Raw genomic sequence first — 25,010 nt, 5'->3', positions numbered from 1 at the left:
CTTAAATTTTTATTTGAGAATTTTGTCCTTTTTAATTTATATTATTTTTAAGTAGTGAGATACCAACCAGATAATCAGAATTCAAGGCCCAAGTCTATGTTTAGTCAATTATTCAGTCTTGGGTAAATCATATAAACTCCCCAATCCCCACTTTCCTTATCGGTAAAATGTGGTAAATAATTAGCAACTGCTTCCAGAAAGCATTGTTATGAATAACATATTATATTATTAAAAGTCACTTTAAATACTTTTAAATAAGATCAGGATATATATATATACATATATATATATACACACACACATATATATACACATATATATACACATATACACATATATATACACATATATATACACACACACATATATTTATGTATGCACATATTCAAATGTATGTGTATGTTTACTGTCACTATCACCTCTAATGCACTGAAAAAAGTGAACTATGGGTTTATTTCTATTTCAAACTTGTTTCCAATTAGGAGAACTTTTTTTCACAGTTTATGATCTCAGCTACTATGTGGTCTATTTTCATTTTCTGGTTTTAGACCAATAGAAAGGGTAGTATTATGAAACATGGTATGATGCCTAATTCATTCCCTAATCTATAATGCTCACTTGCCAATAGAAAAAAAATGAAAGAGATGTGTGCTCGATGCAGAATGAAAAAAAAGTTATAAATAACCAAGCAACTGTGAGTAATTTTAAGTTATGAAAAGTAAAACCTTAGAGATGACTTTCAGATTTTGGTTTCCTTATTAATATTCATTTTTCTCCAATAGTATATGTCTGCAAATGGCTGGAATTAATAATTAAAATGTGATATCTTGTGAATACACATAGGAAAATAGTTTCAAAGACTTTAAAACATAAACTGCTCATATGTAATAAAAATAATATTTTTAATATTTTATCTCATTTTTATAACTTTATAGAGAAAGGGAGGTATATAAATGGCAATGATTTTCAGTTCTGTTTCACTGGAACCCATCTGAACATAAAGACTAGAAACAAAATATAATGCTCTTACCAGTAGAACTGTCACCAAGCATGAGAGTGATGTCATCCCCCAGTAATTGTTACCCCAATGTTTAGTACCTAGTGATTACTGCTTCAACCAAAATCTGGTGAGCCTTATTCCATGCCTAGCACATAACGGCCAGGGAAAAGGTGGAATAAGTAGATAAGGTTCAAGCTCCAATGTAGCTTACATTCCAGTTGAAAAAGACAGACAGGAAGCATGTATACAAGTAAATAATGTAAGTTCAGATGAAAATATTTTGAAAAAAGTAAAATAAGCTATCACTATAGAGAATAAATAGGTAATAGTAGTAGGCAATAAAGTCATTTTTGAGAGGGTGCCATTTGAGATAAGACCATGATGGCGGATTTATAGCACATTCAAATGCTTTCTACTGTAGAAATAACTCTGTAGAGGGATAACATAAGAACTGATTAAAACCAGTTTCACTCAAAATAAATTTGTCCAAGATTTGGAGAGGGTTGTGGGTAGAGATGGCCGGAAATAATAAGAACATTTCAAAAGTAAGTACACATATTTAAAATTCTGATATATGGACAACTACGCCTGAGGTAAGCCAGAACTGAATGTAAATTTCTTTCTGATGACATCAGAGTGGCCTTGAGCAAGTCACTTCATCTCTCTCACAGGATCTACTTCACAAACTTGGATTCAAGACTCTTAAGACAGTCATAGCCTTGTTACAAGGTGAAAACCACTTTATTATAAAAATGTAACAGACAAGTTTGCATATGCTTGTTCCACTGAAAATAATTAGAGGAATACAAAATAGAAAAATGATATGGCTAAGTTTTTGATAAAAGATAAGTGATGAACAGGATTTAGATTTTATATAGGAGTCATTAGGAAGTTCAAATCAGTAGAGGCAGCAGACTCCACTTTCTCTACAGACATCCCTCTGTTGTAGCTTTGGATATACTTGCTATAGGGTCATACTCTTAGGTCTAATGGCTCTTTTTCACTGTACCATTAAGAACACAGCAGATGCTCACAAATGCAGGCAACTCACTGACAATTTCACTCATATTTTGATAAAACATTTGTGCTTTAGTTTCAACTAAAAACAAACAAACCCACCACGACCAACAACAAAAACTCTTTATTATTTGAAAGACTTGACCTCAAAATCTCTTTCCAGTCAGACTATATGTGTTTGGATTAAGAAAAAGCAGCTAGCCTTGCTTTTGCAATACCATGTAACACTATAAATTCTCGCTACTTTACATTCCGCCTCATGTATCTTTTACGTAGCCTATAGCTAAGTTTCAGTTGTAAGATCACTGTAGCTAATGAAAATATACGACTTGGAAAAAGTTTCAGAAACCACATTTATCTGCAGTTCTGGGATATAGAGAAAAGAGCTTTGTTTTTACTTTAAACAATTTTTAAAATCTGATTTGCAAGTTATTTAGGAAAAAGGAGATGCTATTTAAAAGGTTTTCTTTAAAAATAATTTGTAATACTATTGGGAATACCTTCAAAACATCCTTGTCAATATCTTCCTAAATTACTACATTCTTATCTTTCCACTAGACTGAAATGAAAATTTGCAAAATACCAACTCAACAGTAAGGAATTATTTCAATCTCCTTACATAATTACTGAGTAGCAATTATAAAAAAGCAGGACTCTGGGGGATAGAAAGATAAATAAGTAGTCGAAAGGAGTTGACAATCTAGGTAAGAAAGCAGAAAAATGGTGCAGGAAGAGCAAGCCTGTTAGTGATCTTAGAAAATCAGTTAGGAAAACTACTGCCCTGCTAATTTGTTTACCTGTTTCATTCCCTGTAGTGGAGAGAATGAAATCACCAGAGACCCCGTTCCTTCAATTTTAAAGTACCTCAGAACCCTTAGAGTAACTCTAGCCAATAGCCTAAATCCAAGCTGAAAAAGTGGGTCTTTAGAATCAGCATGAGGACTACTGTACTTTACCTTCTCCACCTCTCTAGTAGGCTTCCAAAAGGTGAGTCATTAAAATGGTCATGCATTCTCTATTACTTAAAACCAGTGGAGTAGCTGCAGGACTACTTCAGATTCTGTGTCCACACACACAGACACACACACACACATACACACACACGCTGGCGTCCTCCACAAGCTACAAAACTGCAGAGGCCATGGCAAACAGCTTTAACTCAATTTCCTATTTCACACTTACTTTCATCTAGAAGTAGGTAACAACTGGGTGGTTAATGCCATAACTGCAGCTGAAAAACAACAAAAAAGGAAGTAATTTCTTACTGACATTTAAAAAATTTTTAATTCAATTTTATTGAGGTATAATTTACCAAAAAAGAACCTATTTTAAATGTACAACTTCATGAGTTTTGACAAATGTATGTATCTAATCAACTATTATAACCTCAAGGTATAGAATATTTCCATATTTTATTACTTATTTTGTACTCTGGATAAAACACTACAAGTTAGAGTGTACAGTTAAAGGTGTATACATTTTTAAAACTTTCTATATATATTGCCAAACTGCCTTCCAGAGAGTTGTTACAATTAGCCCTACACTCAATTGTGTATGAGAATGCTAAATTTAGATAAGAAGTCATTGCCCTATTGGCATTTGTCTTGTCTTTTCCAATAAAAACTGAATTTTGATAAAAATGAAGGAAAAGAGCTTTCAAAATTATTTCTTTACTTGGACAATTAATATCTGCGAATCATTAGAGAAGTGGGACCCTTAGGAGCAAATTGAAAGCATGTTTGGAATAGAAACTACTCATGTTTTGAAAAACAAAAATGGTAATTTAATATAAAAGTTCCAACTTATTCTTTCAAAAATAGAAAAACTATCATTGAGATAGCATTTAGGTATAAGAACCTTTCTCTTACAGCAATGCTATTTAAAAGGCAGTCCATGAACCAGTCATATCAGCATCACCTGGAAACTTGTGAGAAATGCAAATGCTTGACCCCACTCCTGGCCTCTTGAATCAGAAACATTGGGCTTTCGGCCCCCCAATCTGTATTTTAACAAATGCTCTAGTTGATTCCAATGCAAATTCAAGTTTGAAAAGCACTGTTTTATAGGGTATTTTATATATACAAAAAAATTTAAACTCCTTCCAACACTTAGTAGTAAATCCAGCACTCAACAATCACCAAATAGTTTTTCAGTCTCCTTTAAGCCCTGAGATCTAGGTCTCTTATCTAACATAGTTGAGATCATCTCTTAAGATTCTTTTTAGATTTAAAAATACATGACTGCTATGTGCAAAATGCTGTATTTGGGGCTATGGTATATATAAGGAAGTAATGTATCATGATACCTGACTTCAAAGAACTTATAATTTGGTTGAGTAGGAATAACTACACAGTCTCAGTTGGTAAGTGTGAAATGGGTGTAGCAGATAATAGGCCATATAGGTACCAGAGAAGAGAGAGATCACTGAGGGTTTTGGAGAACAGGTTGGGCTTCTTTGAAAAGAAGCAACATGAGGTGTGCATCAGAAGTTGTATAGGTTTTAGATAAGCTAAAGCAGGAAGTGACTTCTGGTGAGAAGAGCGCCAAATTGAATGAACTAAGTTTTAGGGAGTGTGTAGCTGTTTAGCTGTGCTAGAAACTCCAAGAAGGTGTATACTTTGAGTGGTAAAAGAAGGCTGAGTCAGAAGGCTATTGGAAAGTCACATCAATTTCCTGGGCATTTGTGAAGTATGCAGTTCTTGAAAGTGGTTCTGAGCTCAGTAGAAAATAAGAACCTATGGTAGAATGGTTTGGCTACACAAATCAGATCACAAGATCCATATTAAAATGAAACCAAGTCAGTTCAGCAATCTCAATCAAGTAAAGGTAGACATGAATTATAATAATGTTCTTGAAACTCTTAAATTTATTCTCAAAATAACAAAACTTTAAAAATTGCATGTTTGTTACAAAGAAAGTTGTAGTCAATGCTGTGACATGTTATTTTATAAAAGCTGTGTTATAACCATATTTTGTGCAACTAACACCCAAGTATTTAAAGATAAGGTAGTTCAATAAGACTCAAAAACCCTTTGACTACTTGTGGGACATTAGGCTAGTTGAATGAGAAAATGAGATTCCATAACCTACACCAACCAAATTTGGTATATTTACTTTATACATTATTGGAATTCTGTTTTGTAAAAATAGAAATTACAATGAAATTAAAACTATATGCAGGAAGATCCAGGAAAGTCTAATAAAATACCTAAGAAGCATGCCTGCTTTACTAGTAAGGGAAGATGACATTTTCATACATAGGAATCTGATAAAGATTTTCAACATCAAGTCAAATCAATCTCAGTATTCTACGGTAAGCAGCTGTAACTTCACAGTGTTTGGAAAAAAATAACTTGCTAGACTGGAAAGTGCTGCATTCAGTGCTATCTTCTACAAACTCTTTACCTCTCATGTGTATGACATCTGCATCTAAAGGCAAAGGATAATATAGAGGTGGATATAGCTTAAAATAAGTGTTTTTACCTTTAAGTATACTGAGTTTATTAAATTGGTATACAAGATTTATGATGAAGTATAAACAGTGCCAGGAATTGTAAGCATTTATAGTGCACTTCGTAATGATTGTTTGGGGGCTGCTGGTACAATTTAATATTTAGATAGTTCCCTTAAACTAAGGGGCTCAAAACATTTATGTAACTTTAATCTGTAATAGTAATTTCTGGGGGAAAAAAAAGACCTACAACATTATAATCACTACCTTGTAAATAAATTGGGGATTATTTAAAACAAAGCATGTGGCTTTGTCTGTGCAAGGTCCAAGTTTGACCACAAAGTGTTCAAATGCGGGCTTCACAGTCTTGACTGATGCTTTATTGAAGTGGTCATTGTGAAAACACAATGTTGCCTTTAGATGATCATTTGTGGGCCTCCCTCAATCAAAACCACTTTGCTTTTAATAGAGCTTTGAACTAATATAGTTTCTAAAGGTTTCTTTGAAAACCTCCTTATTACTTATCTCTATAAATAATAACAGTATTTATAACAGCTCTCTGTGAGCTATTACCTCATTTTCCTGTCTAATAATGTGACATCTGACATATTTATTTGAAAAGAAAAGTGACCAAGAACTAATCTGTTTTAAACCACCAGCACTTGAACAACTTTGCAAATATGTGGTATTATGTAACAATTTCCTTAATACCTTCTCTCCATGTAGTACCTATTTTCAACACAGAGTAAACAAAATTTAGCTCTAAAATATTTCTGTTATCTTTATTATAACCTCCACTAAAAGCAGTTTCCATTTCACTATTATCTCAGAGTTATACATTAAGACTTCAGTAAAGTAGAAAATAGTAGATAAGATTACAGCTTTTACAAATGAAACTTTAAAAATTGGAACTAAGTTACTATATTCAAATATAGAATAACTACAAAAAAATTTATAGCTATTATATACTACAATTTAATTGACACTGCTTGGTCTTTATAAGTCAAGCACATATAATCACATAGTACATAGGACCAAAATATGAAAAACTTCATAAATAACTCCTTCTACAGATATATGTTTTTCCATTGTGTGACTGTGCAGATTTAAGCTTGACTATATTAATATAACTAAAATAAGTTCCAAATTTCTATTCCTTTTAATCACATCTATTAGTATAAAAGGTTATATTCAAATAGCAGTTCTATTTTCATCTAATAACTTGTGCACATTTATAACCTATTACACATATAATTGCAATGGTGACTTTGCAAGTAGTATTAAAACTTCCATTAGTCACTCACATATGATTTCACCTGTAACCCTAATAAATCTTGAGCCTATGTGGCCCAGTCAATTCATGCAGTCATATTCACCAGACCACAGTAAAACTCCCAAATAGGAATTGAAAGGAAGCTCAAACTTTAACTATTTTTTTCAAATAAGTTTGAAGGAGATCTAAGCCACAATTCATACCCATCAACAGATCTAAAACAAACCCAAAAGCTTACTCTCGCCATTTGCAGATACTTCAGAGGATCTTTCTCCAGCCATATCCTATGCTGCATTTTCTACCACCTTTGGGGCCCCCATTAAATAGATTGATTTAGCCCCTCCCTCTAATTTATCACCCTTCTCCTCAGAGTTCTCCCTATCTGACTCTCTACACACTTTTCTAATTTTGTATAATGCAAGATCTGGGAACTTGGCTAACAAAAACTCTCCTTCAGGGTGTAGATGATTAGATAAAGATGGGGGAAACTTCATATTTTACTTTCCTTTGCTTCCTTTCTTATGCACCCACATTCCTTCCCAGCCTGTGAATATGGCAGCAATTAAAAGACACGTGGTTAGGGGTAGTATGGTGCACACAGAGGGTATAACATCATTTCACTCTTGATTTTTTACCTATCTTAGCTATATTTTTACTGATTTAGCTAATCAGGCACATCATTATTTTAAAAGCATATAATAAATAAATATTATCACTAAAATCTTGAAATCATACGATCTTTTAATCTACATTCGCTTCCTTCAATTTTGCCTTTCAAATAAGAAATAATGTTGAATTTCTATAGTCTTAATTTATATAAAAATCTACATGCCAGTTATATAAATTCATATGGTAATTAAAATCATGTGAATTAAAATAATAAATATGTATAAAGGATGAGTAAATACATGAAGAAAAAATATTGCACTAGCAGTAGAAACTACTTTAAAATCATATTCTAGAGAATATTTTGAGGAAAAAATTGAGTGGATTAAAATTACAGTTGATAGTGAAAATTGATGGCCCTGAAATAGAGGAAATGAATATTTATAAAGTAATTACAAATAATTAATTTTACTTAGAAGACATCATTAGGAAGTTCTTATAACATTATAATAGTCTCCAAAGTATCATAGATAGGTGAATGGATTAATACCTCCAAAGTAAACTTTCACTCTGTAACTTGTATTTCTGACATCACAAATTATGAAATACTGTGTCTTCTTTTGAAGACCTAATGGCTTCTATATCTATCCATTTCCTTCCATATTAAATATTCTCAAGGAAAAATAACCAAACATAATCAGGTTTTTTTCAAGAGAAGAGCTAACCACTTCACTAGTTGACCTAATTTCTCATCAAATCTATACTATGGTAGAGAAAAAAACATGCTTTTACTTGCTGTGCATCAGACTTTTACTCTAGAATAGTCTTAATATGTAACTTAAAATATTTAAATATGAAGATATAATTTACTAAACTACAGAATCACATGTTAAAGAAAGTCCAAACTGAATCTGTAAATATGTGGATCTATTCAACAGCTCATGATATTTTATACAAACTAGGCTTTCAATACAATTTTGCTAAGTAAGTGAATGAAAAATCAAATACTGAAAAATTCACTTCAAAACAGATATGGTTTAGTTTTTTTATGTTCATCATATGTTTTCAAGATTATTATTCATGCTAAATTCCAGTTTTTCAACTACAGATAATTTATTTACTTTAATATTCATTATTTTGACAAATATTGGTGACTTTTATGTCCTATCCCAAGTCCTAATTTTTAAAGAACAAGATGCACAGTATATACCTTGTTTAACAATTTATCTTTCTTTTTGTGAAAATAAATAAAAGATGCTCTATCTCCCTCAGAGATTTCTACTAACTCCATCCTCACTTTAAAGATAATTCTAACTTTTAGATCAATGATCTTCAACCAGTGGTCTGTAACTCTGAGCGGCAAGACACACAAAGTGTACAAGAATGTATATGGAAATAAAGTTACATACCCTGGCTAAAGTTGTATATATAACATGAGCATACACACACACACACACACACACACACAAACACACAAATCACTTAAGCTTGTTATGATGAGTCAAAGGATCAATTATTTAATTAAATGAATTTAGAATACTATCTGGCACATAGAACACCACCTGGCATATAGTAAACATCAAAAAATATTAGCTAATATTATTTTTCATTGCTATTTAAAGCATCTTACAAACATTGGAACAGAAATGCTGAATATTGAACATATGGATAATATCTGTACATATGAAGAACTTTTTTGAGAAACTTTCATTTTAAGAACATAAAAATTTAATTTTATCTTACCTATTTATTCATGGTGAAAAAAATTTCATGGTAAAAAAAAAACATAACCTAAGTCATTTCTGTAAGCCAAGTATCATTATTTTTTTCTGTTGTGTTCATTTCCTACCTGAATCGATATTCTACTTGAGAAATTTAGTAAAATGTCTACTTTTTAGTGGATTTTTAATTGAAAAATTACAAAAAACTGACATCTGATAATAATACATTTCCAATATACTGTCCAACTAAGTCGTCTGAAGCCTCAGTAAATAACAAAACAAACAAACAAACAGAAAACAATGCTACAAATTTCTAATCTAAGTAAACCTTACTTGGAAAGAGAAGGATTTTGGAGGAACCATATTGTATCATAAAGCCCAATATCGCCTTCATTTCTAATACCTTCTCTGGAAGAGTTCAATGCATAATTCAGATGTTTTCTGCTGAAGAAAAATGTCCAAGTAAAATTGACATACCTTGAAATAATACTTCAATACATTTTACTATTTGGGCAGATTAAAAAGAAGAATACAAAAGAAGTAAAGAATATCCCACTCAAAATAAATAAAGGGTAACTGTAAAAAATTAGATAGGCTCTCTATTTAATTTTTTAAGGAATAATATCTTTCAGATAATGTTGAAGACTCCAGTATTCTTATCCCGAATTCTATTTTTCTTCCTTCCCTTCTAAAATGAACCATTATTAAAAACTTGAACTCTAGCTAGTCCACATTTTAATATTTTGCTTTATATATACCAAAATTATATACAAATTTCCCTTTACCATTTATTGTAAGTTTTTATATACAGACATTTTATCATTCAATTTAAATATATCATTCCCATTGTTATTTTCTTAACCAATGAGCAATTTTTAACAAAATTTAAACACAGGGGTTTTTATTTGATCTTTTGTTTTGCTGTTGGTGGTGGCTTATTTTGCAATTACATTTCAGTAGAAAAACTTGGCTTATAAGTAATCAATTCCTTGAAATCTACTGAGAATTACTTTTTGACCTAGTAGGTGATCACTGCCTTTTACAAATGTTCTATATAGAGTTCAAAAGAATGTATACTCACTATTTGTTGAGTACAGAATAAATCCAACTTGTTAAGTATTTTTGTGAATTAATTCTAGAAATTTTGTTATACTTCAATATTTATTTTCATAGATATTGGTACCTTTAAATTATTTCATTCATATAGACCATTATTATCAATCATGTCTATATACTATTTATTCTGTAAGTATCCTGATGTCCCAGTTCTCCTATTTTTGGTGTTCCCCAAATACCTTACATGAAAGTTTCACCTGAAGAAAATATGTTAATATACCATGGCAGATTTTAGCTAACTATACTGTTGAGTAACCTAACCTAAGGTGACTTCCCTAAGGGAGGTGGGCTAGACTTCCATATCCTGCTTACGAATGAGGAGTGCACTGTGTATAGCAAACTCTAGCCAGTCCATCTAGGTCAGCTGCCACTAATTTCGTCAATGAAAGGCCATTTCTGACATACATAATGCCAATTCGCAAGCCATCACTTTCACCAATGAAAACTCATTTCCAACATTCATTATGATAATTAATACAGCCTCTTGTGTTGATAAGAGTCAAAGATAGCTGAAGCACCTTTAGTAGCCACTTCTGGAATGTGGGCTTTAGATTAAAGGTTCTATAACCACCACTAGGTGGGAATTTCTGATATAACAACTGACTGGAGCCCCTGGGGTATATATCATGATGAACATATCCATTTATATTGAATTGTGCATGATGAAATAATTTAACAACTGTGATAAATCATAAATATCAAAACATTTTTATAGTTCAAATCACTTATATCCTTTCTTACTTGGGATGTTATTGGTCCATCCTTTTAAAAAAATAGACTTCATTTTTTAGAGAGGTTTTAGGTTCACAGCAACATTGAGCAGAAGGTACAGAGATTTCTTATATGCTCCCTCCTCCCATACACACATGGCCTCCCCATTAGCAACATCTCTGCTAGAGTCGGACATTTGTTGCAATCAATGAATCTACAGCACATCATAATCACCCATTGTCCCTATTTTACATGAGAGTTCACTCTTGGTGTTGTATATTCTAAGGGTTTGAAAAAATTGATCTATCCTTTCTTGACAGAATATTCAATTTACTAAATTATGGATTTGTCTAATTCCCCTTGTGATTTTATTAGTATTTGTTTCATATATTTCAAAATTATTTTAATAGCTACTGTATACAGGTGCCTTTTTGTATTATCTTGGTGAATTCTTACTTTTACTGATTTGTGAATTTTTTAATATAATTATAGTTCTGCCTTTAAAACTTGTATTATCCAATATTAATTTTGCTACAACAGCATTGTTTAGGCCAGTGTTGCTATCTTTATATTTTTAATCTTTCCTTGCCATTTTCTTTAAGTGGGTTTCTTGTATATGAAAGAAGTACATATTCAATCTTTTTCTCAGTCATTTTAGTCTTTCATGTATTTTGATTAGTGATGTATAAAGGATTATTCCCACTTTGGTTGGTTTTCATTTATTTTGCTTTTTCTATGCTTCTTCTCTTCTACCTCTTCCCCTTTATTTCATTTTGTGACCGATAATACTTTTCTCATTCTTCCTTTTTTTTCTTCTGCTAATATGAAAGCTGTAGACTGTATTCCCATTCTTTTAGTGTCTCCTTAAATTTCTAACCATATTAATCGTATATTTTCTCTAACCATTATTGAGTTTGTATAACATTTTAATGCTATTTTCTATACACATCAACCATTTATGTAAATAACAGTTTCTCAACTTCCATACTATTGACATTTCAGACCAGATAATTCTTTGTTGTAGGGGGCTGTTTTGTGCACCATAGATGGTTAGCCGCATACCCAACCTATGTCTACTATGTGCCACAGCTCCTGTTTGAGTGTGACAAAAGTGTCTGCAGATATTGTCAAATGTCCCCTGGAGGGCAAAATTATCCCCCATTGACTATCACTGATTTAGAGGATAAAGAAGACTTACATAGCTCTTACTTTGCTAATTTTAAATGACAAGAAAAAAAGATAGAATTTGCAAGCTAATATATACCTAACCATCTTGTATAATTAGCCTCTTAATTAACAGCTAGAGGAATTAAAAACCAACCATATGTCTAAGTCTTTAGAATTACAGTTCTTGCAAAGTTGTTTGATCACCACTTATTTTCATATCTTCATAAAATTTCAGTTAAATAAAGAGCCAAGTAAAAGTGAAATAAGGTTTTTACCTTTAATTCCCTTTCCTAAAATTATCTGTGTGTCTACAAAGACTAAGACAGCCACTGGGGCCAAGCCAGGATTCCCATAGTGAAACAATTGACTTGGCATCACATTGACAATATATAAACAACAGTTTGTCAACAGGCTTCACATTAGTGACAGAACATTTTTTGGCAAAACAGAGGCATCCTTCTGGGCACCATGGCAAAAACAGCTACTAGCTTTCATTCAGGACTCCTCTGTATGAAGTACCAAATTAATTAAAAGATTACAATTGTGACACTTGTTTCAAAAAGATTTTTTAAAGGAAAAAATACAGCAGAGTAGAATTTCTGCTGAATAAAAATTTGCCTCTAGCAGTTTATTCATAGTTGTTATAGACCTATACATTCTGGCTAGCTGTTAAAGGTTTTGAGTTTTGTTTTGTTTTGTTTTGATTTTTTTTTAAGTTAAAAGTAACATTATGGAAGTTATTTGATACCCTAATTGGGAAACTTCAGTATTCAAGTATTTTCCCCAAATGACGATGGCAGTACTATAACTTATTCTGTTTTCAAAGTTAGTTTGTGGAAGATTAAATGAGAAATAAGAAGGCAAAACTACCTGTTTATGAAAACATAATTTATTTTAAATAAAATGTAAGTAATGCTTGACAGAATTCAAAGAAGAGACGGAGCTGAGGACCATGAGAACTTAAAAATGCTCAAAACAAAATTCTCCTGAGCTTGAACAAATAATCACTATTTCAGCACTCAGATCATTTAATAAATGTGAAAGTCATTTACCCAGTTAGGAATATAAACCCCTGTGCATGTATCTGTGGCTGAAAATTACTTAAGATAGAAAGAGGATGGACTCTGCTCAGCCTCCCTATGCTCAGTTAAGGTATGCAGTGTTTAGACAATTTTGAAAATATTTACCAAAGGCACATCCTTCTACTCCTTTAAACTAAAGGTCAAAAGTTGGAAATTGATAGCGTTACTTAGGAAGACCATAAAAGTAAATGTTATTAAGTTGAAATTGCTAGATGTAAAACTCACTAAAAACTATTCAAAAAGCTATTTTAACATTCATGCTGAGATTTACTTAACTGTCATTTGAACATAACAGTATTTTTATTTTATTTTGTTTTAATTTTTTTCAAGACAGAGTCTCACTCTGTCACCCAGGTTGGAGTGCAGTGGCACAATCTCTGCTTACTGCAACCTCTGGCTGGCTCCTGGGTTCAAGCGATTCTCATGTCTCAACCTCCCAAGTAGCTGGGACTACAGGCATGTGCCACCACACCTGGCTAATTTTTGTATTTTCAGTAGAGATGGGGTTTCATCATATTGGTCAGGCTGGTCTTGAACTCCTGGCCTCAAGTGATCCACCCATCTCAGCCTCCCAAAATGCTGGGGCTACAGGTGTGAGCCACAGCACCCAGCTTACAATATTTAATTTTTTTAAAACTCTGATTAGTCATTTTCCTGAAGTTTGTAATGTAAAGAGCATCTGTGCCCTGTGAACATACATTCTAAGTCACTTAGGGTAATATTCAGTTATTGAATATTTTTTCAACCGTTCTGTGCCCCTGCCTATGCCAACTTTGTGTTAAGTGTTAGATAAAAAGGCAAAATGTACTTTCTGCTCTCCAGAAATGTGCGGTCTGTTAGAAAAGATCGGTACATTTACCTATTTACCAATAGTTGCATTACAAAAAAAAAGTCCCTGGAGACGGTTTGACCAACCCACAAAGTTAGTTCTGTGCTTAGTCTGAAGAGTGAGAGGCCATTTGAGGCAAGGTTATTGCATTAGAAAGACCAGAGGTGAAAAAGCAAGATGTTCTATGCAGGGACTTGCAGAGAGTAGAAGGAGATAAGGATAGAGACGGAGGCAAGGCCTTATGAATGATGATGGGAAGTTCATACTTTATTCCACAGTCTTTGAGATGCTCTTGAAGGGTTTTGAGAAAAGGAATGACAGGAGTAGTATTGCACGTTAGAAATCTCATGATTACAGCACTATGGATGGGGCTATTTGAAGGGAGGACATTCTGGGACAGAGACGAGATAGCACACTCTCTCTATAATAGAATGGAAGTAGGTGTAGAAAAAGGCAAAGAACTGAGAAATAATTGGAAGAAAAAATGGACCAAACTTTGTGATTTAATTGAAAGTAGAAAGTTCAAGAAAAAATGTTTCTAAGATAAGTGACCTTGTAGAAAATATATAGTAACACAACTAGAGATAGCATACTTAGGGGAAGAAAATCATGAGTTTGTTTTGGATAGTAAACAATTAACAAATATTTGATGGAATGTCTACTGTGTCCCAGGCACAGTTAAGGCTACTGATACCACGGTGAACAAAATAGACAAACATATCTGCACTCATAGAGCTTAAATTTATTGGGAAATACAAATAAGGTAAATATGTAAAATTTTAATATGTTAAACAGTGATAAATAATAAGGACCAAATAAGCAGAGAAAGAGATATGCATTGTGAGGGTTGAAATTTTAGATAATCTGAGCAAGGAAAAGCTCTACTATGACTTTTGATAATGACTTGGGTTGGAGAGAAAAGAAATAGTCATCAATACTTATCAAAAAATGAAAATTACAGAAAATAAATTTTTATTTGCAGTTAAAGATGGTAAGTCAGTAAAAATGATATTTTTTTGTAAACTGTAATGGATATGAATAATATTTGTTTTTAAGGTATTTTTCTTATTTTATTTTCATTCACTTTTTCATTTGGCTAAATTGCTTTGAAAGACTACTATGTATACCACATTATGAGCTGTGTGAAGAACATTTTTATATTGTTATTGCTTTTATTTTAAAAATTTAATATAATATAAAATAAATTTAAAATATTTACTAATATAATTTCCATTTTGATGTTCTACATTCCATAGTATAAATCCACACTTCCATCTAGTGCCATTTTCCTTCTGCCAGGACTTGCTTTACATTTCTTATAATGAGAATCTGCTGAGGATACATTCTTTCAGCTTTTATATTTTTGTAAAAGTATTCTGCCTTCATTCTGAAGTAGTTTCAGTAGTATACAATTCTAGATTGACAATTTTTTCTCCCAAGTATTTTAGAGATTGCTCGATTGTCTTCTCACTTGCCTTGTTTCCAGCAAAATATTTGCCACCACCCTCATTTTTGTTCTTCCTAGGTTGCTTTAAAGGTTTTATCTTTATCACAAGTTTTGAGCAATTTAATGGTGCTGTGCCTTAGTATAATTTTCTTCATATTGGTTAAGCCTGGGTTTCATTGAATTTATTGGATTTGTGAATTTTTATCAAATTTGGAAATTTTGTTACCATTATCACATCAAAAAAAATTTGGTGTTCTCTTCTTCTCCTTCAGAAAGTATACATATGCTCATTAGACAGCTATATATGTATTACAGAATATTATGTGGGACATGATTCTCTTTAAAATTATTTTTAGATAAGTATAGATTCACAGGAATTTGCCAGGATAGTTCAGAGAGGTCTCATGTGTCTTTCATCCAGTTTCTCCCAATGGTTACCATTTAAATAATCACAGCACAGTATCAAAGCCAGGAAAAACTGACTTGGTACAATGTACATCCATACTTCCATCTCATTTTATCACATGTATATATTTGTGTAATGCCACCACATTGAAGAACTATTCCATTCACACAAAAGTCTCCTTTGTGCTACCTCTTTATACTTGCATCTAACATCTCCATCTAATCACTCGTAATCCCTGGCAACCACTATTTTGTTTTTCATCTCTATAGTAGTGTTGTCATTTAGAGTTATACGAATAAAATGATATAGTAAATGACCACTTGAGATTAACTTTTTTCACTGAACATAACAATATTGTGATTCACCCAAGATGTATGTATTTATTGCTAAGTGGTATTTCAGGAAAAGATAAACCACTATCTAAACATTCACTTACTGAGGGACATTCTGGTTATTTACAGTTTCGATATTACAAGTAAATTGCTAGGAACAATCATGTCTAGATTTTGTATGGACATAAATTTTAATTTCTCTACAATAAATGCTCAGAAGTACAATGTTTGAATTGTATGGTAATGATATGTTTAGTTTTTAAAAGAAACTGCCAAATAATCTTATAGAGTGACTGTACCATTTCACATTCCCACAGAAATGTATGAGACCATTTCTCCACATCCTAACCAGATTTTGATATTGTCATTTTGAGGTCTTAATTTGCACTTCCCTCAAGGATAGTGATTGTCTTTTCATCTTTCGCAGAGCAGTGATTGTCTTTTCATCTTTCGCAGAGCAATAGTTTTTAATTTTGATGAAGTATAATTCATCTATTTTTTGTTTTATAGATCATGCTTTTGGTGTCACGTCTAACAACTCCTCATTAAGCCCTAAATCCGAGACTTTTCCCTATGTTTTCTCTAAAGGTTTTATAGTTTTACAATTGACATTAAATCTAAGGTCTATTTTAGGTTACTTTTGTATAAGGTCTGAGACTTATGTAGGAGTTCATTTTTGCCCATGGATAGCCAATTGCTCCAGCCCCATTTCTAAAAAAGAAAAGAAAACTATCCTTCTTCAGTTGAATTGATTTTATAACTTTGTCAAAAATAAGTTGGCAATGCTTGTGGAGAATTATTGTGGGGTCCTCTACTTGGTCTTTATTACTGCAGCTATATAATAAGTTTTAAATCAGGTAGAATGATTTTTCCCACACTATTTTACTTTTTCATAATTTAGATATTCTAATTTCTAAGCTTTTCCATGTGAAGTTTGGAATACTCTTGTCTGTATTTACAAAAATCGTGTTTGCATTTTAATGGGAAATGTAGAATCTTTCAATCCACATACAAAGTAAGTCCTTCTATTAATTTTGATCTTTAATTCCTTATCAGTGTTTTGCAAGATCTGTATTTATTAGATTTACAATTCAAATTTTCAGGGTTTGTTTTTGACTGCTTGCAAATGATACTGTATTTTAACTTCAGTGTTCATGTGTTCATTGCTAGCGCGTACAATTTATTTTGTATATTTATTTTGTATCCTGCCATTTTGTTAAACTTACTTATTAGTTCTAGGAGTTACATGTTTTGTTTTGTTTTTTTTTTTTTTTTGGTAGATTCTTTGGGATTTTTTAATGTAGAACATCAGGTCATCAGCAAAATAGGGACAGTTTTATTTCTTTGTTTCTGTACATATGACAATTTATTTTTCTTGCCTTACTGCACTAGCTAAAAGTTAAGTACTGTGGTAAGAGTGGAAAGAGTGATTATCTTTGCCTTGATCCCAATCATAGGAAGAAAGTAGTCTTTCACCATTCAGTAAAATGGTTTTGTAGATTCTCTTAATTAGTTTTTTTTGGTTTTTTTTTTTTTTTTTGGTAGTTACGGGGTTTTTGTAGATGCTCTTAATAATTAGGTTTAGGGTGTTCTCCTCTATTCCTAGTTTACGTAGTGTTTTTTTTTTTAATCATAAAACGGTAAAAATTTTGTTAAATATTTTTTGCATAAATTGAGAGGATAATGTTTTTTTCCTGAGCCTGTTAATGTGTTAGCTTGCAAGTAATTATCAAATTTTAAACCCGTCTTCCATCACTAGAATAAATTCCTAAAATAAATAAATCCACTAGAATAAAATCTCTGGGTCATGATATATAAATTGTTTTATGTATTCCTGATTTCTATTTGATAATCCTTTGTTAAACATGTTTTCATCTGTATTTCATGAGGGATGTTGGGCGTAGCTTTTTTCTTTTTTTTTTTTTTTTTTTTTTTTTGGTATTGCCTTTATCTTCTTATACTAGTCAGATAGTAATCACTTTTTGGAAGGAGTCATAATGTTTTCCTTTCTCTTCTATATTCTGTAAGAGATAGTGTAAAATGAGTGTTAATTCTTCTTTAAGGAATTTGGTAGAATTTCACAATGAAACCATCTGGAGATTTATACTGAGGGAAGTATTTAATTGAAAATTTAATATTATTATTAGTTATAAAACTATACAAATTTTGTATTTCATATTGGGTAAGTTATGGTAGATTTTGTTTTTTTAAAAAAATTGGTCCATTCCAAGTTGCCAAATTTATTTGTGTAAAGTTATTTTTATTATTCCCTTATTAGCCTTATGATGTGTGAAGGTCTGTAGTTATATCTCATGTTTCATTTCTGACAGTAATAATCTATGTCCTCCTTTTTTATCATTATATATCAGTCTTGCTATGTTGATTTTATTGATCCTATCAAAGAAAAAACATTTTGTGTCACTGTTTTTCTGTTTTCAAATTCATTGATTTCTGCCTTATACATATGATTTCCTTCCTTTGCTTGCTTTGGGCTTATTTTGTTTTTATTTTTAGGTTCTTGAGATAGGAACTCCAATTATTGCTTTGAGGCCTTTCCTCTTTTTGAATGTATGTGTTTAGTGCTATAAATTTCCCTCTCCACACTGTTTTAGCTGTGTTCTACCATTTTTCATATGCTGTACTTTCATTTTCTTTAGTTTCCCGCCCTGGCTCATTTTCTGCATGCCTATGCCATTGAAAACCCAAAAATAAATTCCTGCATTTATGGTCAATTGATTTTTGATACAAGTGCCAAAAACACATAATGGGAGTAAGGGCAATGTCTTCAATAAATGGTGTTGAAACTAATGAATATCCACAATCAGAATAATGAAATTAGACTCTTTATACAAAACCAACTCAGAATGAATGAAAGACTTAAACATAAGACCTGAAGCTGAAAAACTAAGAGAAAAAAATCTCAATGGCATTGTTCTAGGTAATGATTTTTTTGGATATGTGAACCTGAAAGCACAGCAACAATAGTAAAAATTGATAAATGGGATTGCATCAAACTAAAAAGTCCCTGTTCAGCCAAGGAAACAGGAGTGAAGAGACAACTTACGGAATGGGGTAAAATATTTGCAAACTATACATTTGATAAGTTGTTGCTATCCAAAATATATAAAAAAAAACTCACTAGCAAGAAAACAACACAATTTTAAAAATGGCAAAGGATCTGAATATACATTTCTCAAAAGAAGACATACAAATGGACAACAAATATATGGGAAAAATGCTCAATATCAATAGTCATCCAATAGATGCAAGTTAGAATGGCTGTTGTCAGAAAGACAAAAGATAAGTGTTGGTGAGGATATGGAGAAAAGGGAACTCTTACACAGTATTGGTGGAAATTTAAATTAGTACAGTCATTATGGAAAACTGTGTGGAGGTTCCTCAGAAAATGAAAAGTAGAACTGACATACAATCCAGCAACCCCAGTGATTGGTATATATCCAAAGGAAATGAGCTCAGCATGTTGAAGAGGTATCTGCACTCTGTTTATTGCAGCATTATTCACAATAGCCAAGATATGAAATCAACCTAAGTGTCCAGCAATGGATGAACAGATAATGTGATATTTATACACAGATAGATAGATAAAGATGTGATATATCTTTTCACATCTATCAAACAGATAAAGAAGATGTGATATATATATCACATTGTATTTGATATATATATATATATCACATTGTATTATACACACACACACACACACACAATGGAATACTATTCAACCTTATAAAAAAAGAAAATCCTGTCATTTGAAACAACATGGGTGAGCCTGGAGGACATTATATTAAGTGAAATAAGCCAGGCATAGAAGGACAAATACTGTATGATTTCACTGATATGTTGAATCTAAAACAGTCAAACACACAGAAGCAGAGAGCAGAATGGTGGTTACATGGGGCCAGGGGGAGGGAAGAAGGGTGGGCTAGGGAGATGATGGTAAAAGGATACCATCCATCCAAATTTCAAGTAGATCGGAGGAGTAAGTTCAAGAAATCTATTGTGCAACATGGTTAATAACAATGTATTGCATTCTTACAAATTGCTAACAGAGTCAATTTTAAATGTTCTTATTACCAAAAAATGATAAACCTGTGAGGTAATGTATATGTTAATTAGCTCAATTTAGCCATTCCACAAATATATATATTTCAAAATATGTTGTACATAATAAATATATACAATGTTTGTCAATTGAAATAGAGTAAAAACATTGGAGAAGTACCAGAAATTATTAATAAAATGAATTTTGAATTATGACTCTAATTTAGCCAGATATACTTAGGGAAAATACTTACAGGTAAAGGGAAAATGTAGAAAGATACAGTGGTGTGAAGGAACACCACCAGTGTGATGGAGCAGACCAAGTTTGGGAAACATAGGATTTTTCACTATGGATCAGCTGATAATATGTTAGATATAGGTGCACAATGGAAAGCTGAAAGAAATGAGGGAGATAAGGGGCCTTTTTCTGTCATGAAGGAAAATTTAGATTTTATTCTGTTGGTAGTTTGAAGCCACCCAAGAATTCTACAGGGAGCAGGAAGTATCAGATATGCCCCTTAGGAAGACTATGTTTGAGAATCAAACAGATCAATTTAAAAATTTTAAGTACCCAGAATAAATTTATTATATAATAAATAAAATGAGTTAAATAGATTAAAAGAATGTCCATGAAATATTAATACATCCATGGAACACAAAAGAAAATCAATCAGATAATTGACCACAAAGAAAATGTTAAATCCAATTAAAGAGTAGAAATTTCAAAGGTTAAAATCTCTCATCATAAATACTATGACTATAAATAATTTTATAACATTGAGCAAAACGTAAAAAAATTTCCTGCAATATGATACTTAAAAATGTAGAACAGACATACTGAAAATGCTTCATGTTGTGCCCTGAATACTTTTTCCAACCTTGTGTTTTTAAACTTGTGTGCCTTGGTTTTATGATCACATTTTTGTGGCTTGATATTGTGGCAGCTGACACGATAAGGGGTTTAGGTAAGATAATTCATTTTATCTTAAAAAAAGAAGAAAAAGAAAAAAATACGTAAATGCTACTTACTGCCCATCTCTCTGCATTTAAATAAAAATAATATTTAATAAATGCTCATTATGCTGTGAAAAAAATTCTGTCCTTATTTGCATTTTGTTAGTTTGGGTTTAAATTTTAATATCTCTCAAATTCCCTTTTGTATTCCCTGATAGCCTAAACAGATGCTTAAATCATATTTACCATAATTAACCCACTTACTTTCCTTTGTTTTTGATTCTTTCTTATTAATGATTCCTCTCTACAGCCTATGTTTTCTACTCAATCTATTCATTGGCAGAGTGCACAGAATAATCTTCGTATTTGAAAACTGAAGCAACTGTTTTACATTACCAAACAAAAAAATAATTCAATTGATTTTCTGCAGCAAGGTTTTCAAAATACTTCAAAGTCATATTATATGCTTTTAATCAATTCAGTGAAAGGTTAATATTTTGAAATATAAAGGCTCTCTATATTTCAACTATTATTTTGAATAACAGATACCCATTTCCAAAAAAATGCATTTCAAAGTCGTAGCAATTGTTAATAATGTGCTTTTAAAAGAAATTTATGTAAGAATTATAGCACAGAAAAATTTTTAAAATACGGTATTAAACAAGCTGAGAAATACATAAATGTGAAAACTAAAGAACCAATTATTTAAGTATATTAAGAATTAAAAATGGGGATATTCCATAATTGTTTTTATGCACAAATTTAAAGTATGCTAAACTGGCTCACTGATTACATTATTTTAGAGTAGTGTTACTTAGCAGGTTAATGAATTTGATGATTAAAGACCTAAAAGTACTCCTTAGAAAGTAATTTCATGGTATCATCTCTGGAGAGAGCATTATACACAGGTATGCCTCCTTTACTACATTCACTCATTCAAAAATACATTTATTTTGCATCTATGACGTCGGAAAGGACACTGGCCAAGAGACTTTGGTGTTTAGATGAATGGGCAGTAGTTAGGATTAAAAAGGTGAAAAAACACTCTGTGCCCTCAAAGTGAAAAGTATGGCCACTTACTATTGATAACACAAAGCACAGGTAATAAGTGCTACAAATGTAGTAATGAAGAAAGCAGCCATGTAATCTGTTGTTAAATGCATTTCTCACAATAAATCATTTAAATTTTAGTAGTAAAGATTTTATAACTTTCTACCAATATTTTCACCATCTATTTCCTATGCATTACGTTTAAAGATTTGGATGGTTCTAATTTCCCACAGTAAATATCTTTGATTAAAAACCATTTAAATACCTATGGTCATACTGAAACGGGAAAGGTTCCGTCATCCCCCTCGCAGGGCGTGCGATGTGGGTGTGGCTTGCTTCTTCAGTGCCCCGCTGCTCAAACTTCTAGGGGAGCATACAGATGGGCAGGCTGTGGGGCTCTTGACTCCACGGCAGTGTCTAGGGGTGAACGTTTACAGCTCCTGAAGCCCCAGTGGGCGTGTGTTACAGGGTGCTCTTTTAATTTGCCGTCTATAGGTGTCTTGTGTAAGTCCGCTCAATTAGAACCTCTACCTTGTCGCAAGGACAGAGGGCTTTCTGTATCCCGGGTTCTTGCCTTGGTGTACCGGAAGAATCGGATCACATGCGGGATTGGAGAAAGAGTACAAAGTTTTATTGAGTGGAAGTAGCTCTCAGCTGATGGAGGAGCCAGAGGCAGACGATTTTCCCCTGGAATTGGGCCGCCAGGTGGCCCCGGCTCTCCTCCAACTGCCCCGGCCAAACTCCGCCTAGTCCCCTCAATCAATGGCCTGCCGGCGTGCAGATGTCTGTCGGTGTGTTTTTCTGCCAACATGCTCCTCTCGAGGTCCTCTGGAGGACCAGCCGCTTGAGTCTTCCACTGCTGAAGTGCTTCTCTGGAGGTATGGCCACCTGTGTGTCGGCACACCAGCGTCTCGCGTTTTTATAGGCCCCGGATGAGGGCGTGGCAGATCCGGGTGGTCTTGGGAAATACATTTGGGCAGGAAATGCCTGTGCTCACCTAGGTCCCTGGGGGTGGAGCCCTAGCCAGGCCCCCACCTTTCTCTCCAGTACTTCCCTTCCCCCATTCCGTATCATTTAAAGGAACCATGCTCTTCCCTTGCCAGCATTCCCGTATCAATATAACATGCACCAACTAATAAATCTTCAATTATTATTGGCTTCATTTTAAAAATCGAATAATAATTCCTTGATTTACACACACACACGCACACACACACAAAACTGAAGAGAGGAGAAAAATCAAGCAATACTTTTCTTAAAGGAAATTAAAGAAAGTAGTTTCAGTTAAGTAATCTGACATTATGTATTTAAAACCTATATTTTTTTAAAGTTTAATTCATCTGATTGGCAACTATCTATTACAGTTAAGACTTTTTATTTCATCAGTAGAGTTTACCAGATAGGAAACCTTTATTGGCTAACTTGTGTTTGCAAACTCCAGCTTTAACACATTTGTTAACTCATCTCTCTATTATATGTTCATAAGTAGTTTTATAATATAAAGGAAAAAGAAAACCTCTTTCTAAAGCACTATAAAATGCTATTTTTAGAAAAAAAGTATACATTTTATATGGTATATAAGTTGTTTTCCAAGAAGAAAGTGGTAGTGTGTAAGGACAGTGATAGACCTACTCTGATAAGGTCTGTGAGTTTTTTAGGGTAAGAACTTTTCAAGTGGGATTTTCCAGTCAAAATACATTTTCCATACTATAAACAGTGACTGAAAATAAAGACATATTTTTCTGAGAGGTAATTTTACATTTTGCCACATATTTGTCACAACATTCCACCTTAAAATAATATTTCGGAATTCTTACCTTAACTGACCCATTAACAGTCTTCCTCCCCAATTTCATGCTTCAGTGTGATCACTAACAAAACAGTCGACATTTCTTAGCTGGGAGGTAATAGCATTTCTGAATGACCTGAAATCCTCTGGAATTGTACTCTACCTGATTTTCAAGGGTGTTTAATCCATTTGTATGCTCCAAATTTTCCATTTGAATTTGCATCAGGTCATGTAATATCAGTTTCTTCTGTGTCACCTGATGTAGCAATAACTTCATATAATGTGACACTGTGTAATGTACAGTTTAAAAAATCCCTTTTATTCTACTGGAGTGGGATCTATCCAATGCTGCATCTGTCCTACACCACTGATCTACTTAATGGGTGTAACTACTAAATAAAAAATATCTAGCTACTTCTGTTCATTTCAGTATGACAATTACATGCTTGTCTTCCTAGTTAACCACACCACTTTATACCATAAATGTGTTTCTTATATAATATTATGAAGAAGCTAAATATTAAAACAGTAATAAATTTCCCTTTCCCCCTTCCACCCATGGGAGCTGTCAGGTTGGAATGTAAGAAAACAACATCACTTTGTATCACTGAATTTTGTTTATATATTCATTTGAGAAGTGAATTCCAGAAAGGGAGCATTATTTCTGGCTGAAATTTAGCAGGCAAAGGATAGTGAATTCTGTCTCTAAGGCCAGACTTCATGTCACATTCTAGATTCTGGGTCTGCAAACAATGACGTCCAAAATAAATCTGGCCTACAGTCTGTGTTTATAAAGTATAGTTTATTGGAACACAGCTACACCCATTCTTTTGCATATTGTCATTCTTTTTCATATTGGCTACTCTTAGACTACAAAGGCAATACTCAGTAGTTGCCACAAATACTCTCTGTCCCACAATGCTCAAAAGATATTCTACCTGGCTCTTTACAGACAAAAATTACTGATCTCCATTCTAGAAATTTTGTGAACTGTGAA

At 32.6% G+C, this 25,010-nt stretch overlaps 1 long non-coding RNA gene across 13 annotated transcripts in view; it reads right to left on the bottom strand.

The window, feature by feature from the left end:
* The window catches only part of LOC100992117 (uncharacterized), an 843,804-nt gene that overhangs the window by 452,887 nt on the left and 365,907 nt on the right, over positions 1–25,010 (bottom strand). For 3 of the 13 annotated variants that reach the window (XR_010112484.1, XR_010112485.1, XR_010112493.1), the window contains exon 8: positions 3,200–3,248. The exons of the other annotated variants lie outside the window; for them this stretch is intronic. This is a non-coding gene — a long non-coding RNA (uncharacterized LOC100992117). The remainder of the gene's footprint in view (positions 1–3,199; positions 3,249–25,010) is intronic. 13 annotated transcript variants of the gene reach the window in all.

The sequence above is a fragment of the Pan paniscus genome, chromosome 5 (assembly GCF_029289425.2).
Source record: "Pan paniscus chromosome 5, NHGRI_mPanPan1-v2.0_pri, whole genome shotgun sequence".
Lineage (NCBI taxonomy): Eukaryota > Metazoa > Chordata > Mammalia > Primates > Hominidae > Pan > Pan paniscus.
The sequence above is the reverse complement of the archived record's forward strand: the minus strand, read 5'-3'. Positions and strand labels throughout refer to the sequence as shown.